Source organism: Dreissena polymorpha, chromosome 11, assembly GCF_020536995.1.
Source record: "Dreissena polymorpha isolate Duluth1 chromosome 11, UMN_Dpol_1.0, whole genome shotgun sequence".
Classification (NCBI taxonomy): domain Eukaryota; kingdom Metazoa; phylum Mollusca; class Bivalvia; order Myida; family Dreissenidae; genus Dreissena; species Dreissena polymorpha.
This window is the reverse complement of record NC_068365.1, coordinates 50,142,814-50,148,813: the sequence shown is the minus strand read 5'-3', so window position 1 is coordinate 50,148,813 and position 6,000 is coordinate 50,142,814. Positions and strand designations below refer to the sequence as shown.

The following is a 6,000-nucleotide window of genomic DNA, read 5'->3' as shown; positions in this document are numbered from 1 at the left end:
CACTGAGTTGATGGTAACAATGGCACTTTTATGGATCATAGTTCAATTGGAAGAAGTCCACTCAACAATAAGATGGGTACATCAGGGGTGTTTATGTGAAGCATAAACAATTGTTTTATTAACCGTTTTTGCGCCAGCTCTAACTTGTAAAGGAGGCAACGACTTGGCAGCACAATTTCCAACCCGTACATCAGGATATGGTTGTATGTAGCCTTTGCAACTCTTTTGCGATTATTATGGCTATAAAAATATCGTATTAGTTTAAAAACATCATGAAAATAATATTTTCTTTTTGTGACGAAACGTATCATACGTTGCCTACAATATGAGTGCTTATTTTACCGAACAGACTCAGCAGTTTAAGCAGTTCCTTATTTAAATGGTGAGAGGTTTCTTGTATTGTACGTGTTTTAAAGTGAGTTGTTAGGGACGCCTACTGGTTGGTGAGTATTTTCCGGATAACATTATTTTCTGGACGTTAAAAAATTGTCTTTATTCGCAACCGCTTTTCAATTTATATTTTTTTATATTTAAATCAATGCTTTATTATTTAAAAAAATCCAAAGAGTGAACCGTCGCACAAATGCCCACAGCTACCATGGCATATGTGTAAGTTTCATGGTTTTAGTGCTAATACATGTACATGTAGTGTAGTGGGAGACAGTGATAGTTCAGACAGATTTATTCAGGTCTTCAAAATAAAGGAAATTAATAGTTTTGTGAAAAAGGATGATTTATGTTTCTTTCGTTAGTTGCTTATTATAAACTGTTGCACGGTCATTTATTTTAACTCCATTACACATTTAATCATACATGCCAGAATTTTTTAGGCCCAAAGCAGGACATTCCAAAAAAAGTTGTCGGGAAATTTGACCAAAAAGCAGGACACCTAAAACAATCTATCATTCCACCTTTACTGTAGTCAGTATAGTACTAACAAAAACTCTTGATACTTTTATTCAAGACATAAAACATCTGATATGAAGCATGAAATCTAAAACATAACAATAACAGTTTTATTAAATAAGACAATAGCAAACAACGAAGATAATATTCATCTTTTTAGAGTACAAAATCTGGAACATTACGACAACAATACTCATTATATTACTTTCAATGGCAAACATTAACGCAGGGGAGGCTATCCAGTACACTGAAAGTATGGGTTACAGTAAACTATCTACCGAACAGTTACATCAGCTTGACACGGAATACGTTTTTTTATCCATGCACAGTTTGTTACTTGTCAATTGTCGCGGCTTAATTGGAGTAGGGTCAAACTGGCATGCATAGCACCTCGTTGTTTTTATTACAATTACACCCTATTACACTAGACAGGATGGGTTTCACTTATTGGACTGTTTGTTGCGATTTTGGTATATTGCACATTCGGATTATCCTGCTATTTTGGAACTAAACATTGAATGTAAAAAACTCATTAATGACGTAGAGTTAATTTTACAAAACAATTGTTTTGTAAACCGTTTAAAACAAAGACAAAAACAAACATATTTTCAACATTTATTTCATTATAATACAACTATCGATAGCTATAAGCGACCACTATCTTGAAGACCACCATGGTGTGAATGCCTGATAAAATCAATAATTAGCTGATAAATCGCTGATAAGGTGTCATAAACACCACTGGTACACACGAGAAGTAGAATCGGATTGTTAATTGGGGGCAATAAAGGGATTAGCGGTGGTAAGTGTTAGCGAAACAGAGCTTGGTAAGTCTTAGCGAAACAGAGCTTGAATAGCGAATTTTATTGGGAACCTATAGACCTTACATCGTTTTTTACGAATGTCGGGACAAATCGTCTCATATCGGGACAAAGGGCCCAAAAGCGGGCCTGTCCCGCCGAGATCGAGACGTCTGGCATGTATGAGTTAATATATGTATTTAGCATTTGTTTTTACATTCAAAGCAAGGACAAAAGAGGATGCTGATTGAACTGTAATCAAAAACATCCCAAAATAAACACATATTTTGTCTGCAAACCAGTAGTTTTATTTATGAGACGTTTGGCAGAAATGACACTGGAACATCTTACTAGAATCTTACTAAAACTGAACTGTTTCACTGGATAAAATGAGTGGTGAGATCAAATAGATAAAATGATAGGTGAGATCAAATAGATCTGAAAACTGATTATTTCTGTGCTTTTGATGATCTTAACCATAGTTCTCGCAGATATTTTAATATGCCTCTATTTGAATGTGCACATTAAAAATGATGTATAATATTGCTTGACTGAAAATTCCATTAAATAAATAATTAAATTGTTGTACCAGTGTTTTTTTTCACCATTTTGGGAATGGGGCCGGGTCCCTTTGAATTGGGAATATTTGCGGCGTTTTGACTAAATTTGGGAAATTAGTGTTGTTGTTAATTGTTTTGCTAATAAATGCTTCAAAATTGAGGATACAAGTGTGTCCAGTATTATATTTACTACGGTTGATCTTATATGGATGGGATATGAACAAAATATTGTTCTAAAAAAAAAAAATTTTTTTTTTTTGGTTCCATTGGGGATTTTTAGCTCCCATTTGGGAAAAATATATACTTCTTTTTTCCATTTGGAATGGGTCTGGTTACCGGACCCGATTTTAAATGAAAAAAACACACTGTGTACTACATGTAAGTTAACCTATTTATTTTAGATTTATGAAATTAAAAAACTTTGAAACACTCGAGTGCTAGCCATTATTCGGCTTAACGTCGATTATAGACGTACGGTCAAGCTCTGACATGTGCTATCATTTATTTTACATATTTCCTATATTTTCCTATTTTGTTTATTTCTTTAAAATATATTACATGACCAGCTTTCTATATTTTCATTTTCAAACACTTTATTACAAAAAATATGACATATCTCTCGTGACGTCATTTCTGTGAAGAAACATATTAGTAAACCCCCAAAATATTTTAAATATTGTAAACGCAGTTGCATTTTAATAAGAAGTGTGTTTAGCTCTTTAAGATTGATTATTAAAATAAAAGGTGTATACAAGTGTTGGAATATATGGCTCGAATGCAAAGGGTGAGTTTGCATTGGAGATGTCTTCAATAATTCAGTGGTTTTTTGACAATTGACGGATAGAGAACAGTGTAAGTAACTTAAAAGAATGTTAAATGAATTGTGGTGCATTTTTCTTTTACTTTTAATAGGAAATTGAAGTAGAATTGAAATGCTAATTTCTTTGATGAATAGTTAGTTCTTTTGTTAGTTGATCAAAGCATGTTTGTCCACACAAAAATTACCTGTTCTCACCAACTGTTTTAAAAGGGAAAAAAAATTGACGAAAACAAACATGGTGATTTTAATCCATGAAACTAAGTTGGGTGAGTAGAACAAGAGCCATTTGGGGTTTCACTTTAATAAATAATATGCCAGTTAGTATACAGTTTGTTAATAGAAGAGTTGTTTATTGACAAAAATTAACAATATTGGCAAGGATACATGCACATGCTGCATCATGCCAGACGTATGGGTTCGCATTTCAGTTATTTAATTTGTTTTTGTATATTGTTTTTAACAATTTAACTCTGATATTTTGATTGCCTAATGACCGTTTTTTTTTATAAATGTTGTAGGCTAAATAAAATTCCATATTAATGCAATTGTGTACTTTAATTTATCAGACTCGTCTCAGAAAGGCTAACAGGGCTCAGAAAGTCTTGCGGTGTTAACTTTTCCTCAACTCGTTGGACATATTCAAGTACACCATGACACTTAGCATTTTGTTATGTCTATTTGAACAACCATACACTGCACAAAAGGCAGACATAATATTATGTTTATTATAGTGTTGATGATATTTAAACACAATAATTTTGTCTTGGTTTATTGAATTAACGTGTAACTGGGTTCTTTGTTCTGTGTAACAAGGTGCCTGCAAGTTGTGCTGGTGATGTGACATCACAATGTTTTTGTTTTATGGGACACCATTATTTCTTTTTCTTAACAATAAAGGCGAAAACCTTGGTTGATAAATGTGTTTCATAGTTTGAATCTTTTTCTATCTTACCAATTCAAATGACGCATTTCCTCTTTATCCACACAGTCTTTGCTGCAAGGTATATTCTGAGCCTGAGGCCAGAAAAAAATCCCATTTGACTTGTATATATTTAAACTGTGTCTTTATTTCCTACTCCTTGTAAGCACAATGCTAAAACCTATTATCAGTGTTTAAAAGCCTGCTAGCAACTGAATCAAGCAATCAATACTCAGCAGACAAAAGTTCAACCAGGTTCAGGTTTTTTTTTTCGGCGTAAGCTGCATAAGCCAGCTTTTCACCCTAACTTGACCTTTGTAAGTGTCCAATAAAATTCAAATAAAATTTCCCGCGGCTAGGTACGAATGAATACACTTCATTTATTCCATTGGCTGATTTGAGTGTACCACCAGAACATTGGAAACATATCCGCGTCTTTGTACCACTGTTTTACTGTATGAAACAATTTTATCTCTAATGAAAAGGCTTAATAGATAGAACAGTTTTACACTCAATTCTCGACATCAATACAGTTTGTGCGTACACCTTTTATTTTCAGAGTATTACCAGCGCAAAAGCGTATATACTTAAAAGGCTATGTTCTCATATTTAGTACTTACTTCCATATTCCTGTCAACATGTTAACATGTAAAAGTATAAAGAGCAGTGGAAGCGAGGCCTCACTTTAAAGAATTGCATTTCAACCCGCGAGGTTTCGGGTCAAGTCGCGGACATTCAGAGTTTATATACAGTTCATCACCGGAGTTCGCGGTCAGTAAAATAATCGTTATATAATAAAGACGCTATCCGTGAACTAGGTTACCTGGAATTTTCTTTAGACCAGAAATATGTTAAAAGAAGATATTCAGCAATATAATTATCAGGGTTCGCACAGGGCTTGAAAAGTGCTTGAAAACGAGTCCAAGGCTTGAAAAGCCCTTGAACAAAGGTTGGCCTTGAAAAAGTGCTTGAAAAGTGCTTATTTCATGTAAAAAAGCCTTGAAAATGTTTTTTTTATGCTCAAAATTACTTTTATCATCGCTTTAATTATTTTACTTAAATCGTTCTTAAGAGAAATATTATGAAAATTTATCATAAATTCCTTCGCGCAAAAAAGTTGAATACGAAATATAAGTTTTGTACACTATTTAGTACGAAACGTTATGTGTACACGTCACAGATTATGTGTACTACGTCAGAGGTTCTCCATTGTGATCAATTTTTGCGAGTAAAATCGCAGGGATGGAGAAGTGTCCTTTCAAACCAGGGTGGTTAACTGAATAAGAGGAGAGAGCTGGAAGAACTGGAAAAGGAAATCAATTCTGTTAAAGACAAAATGTTATAGTAACTGACTGCTGTTTAAATGTAATGAACTAGTCTGCTTGATGTGAGCATGGAAAAAGACAATGTGTTTGTATGTAATAACTTTTAAAAGTAAATACAGTACAGCCAATGCTGAACAAACGTATTTCGCGATCCGCGGCGGCAAGGCTAAATGAGTCGATGCCGCGTCAGTATGCGGCGGCAAGTCGCATTTCGCTGCGAAACTTCGCATCTGTCCGCCGAGGCATGCCGCAATCCGCGACATGATGCCGAGTCGATGCGCATCATGAAATAAAAAATATTTTTAAAATTTTTAGTTACATGTAGTAAACAAATTTTGAAAGAACAATTATAATAATAATTAAAATCATAATAAATTTATTGTGCGCGGAGTGTATTAGCATAAACATGTAAGCATAGTTAATGTGTCTGGCCAATTAAGTTTGTTTCCCGCCCGTATTGTATGTATTTCACACATAAACAATGTCACGTAATTATGTTTTCGCACATACAAGTGATAAGGCTCCAGCATATGGTGGATTTATAAATTAATTGCATGTTGATTTTGCTATTATATTTAAGCTGAGAAAATTAGCTGTTTGAAGCCACATCAATAATCAAGACGGTGAGGACGTATTTGTTGTTTTGTTAATTATCAGCTTATTATAACTA

At 33.9% G+C, this 6,000-nt stretch overlaps 1 protein-coding gene across 1 annotated transcript in view; it reads left to right on the top strand.

Moving 5' to 3' along the window:
- The first annotated feature begins 248 nt into the window (after window positions 1–248).
- Window positions 249–6,000, top strand: part of LOC127851450 (potassium voltage-gated channel subfamily KQT member 1-like) — a 68,208-nt gene continuing 62,456 nt past the window's right edge. The window contains exon 1 of the mRNA XM_052385240.1: window positions 249–382. The gene's annotated coding sequence lies outside the window, so the exon portion shown is untranslated. The remainder of the gene's footprint in view (window positions 383–6,000) is intronic.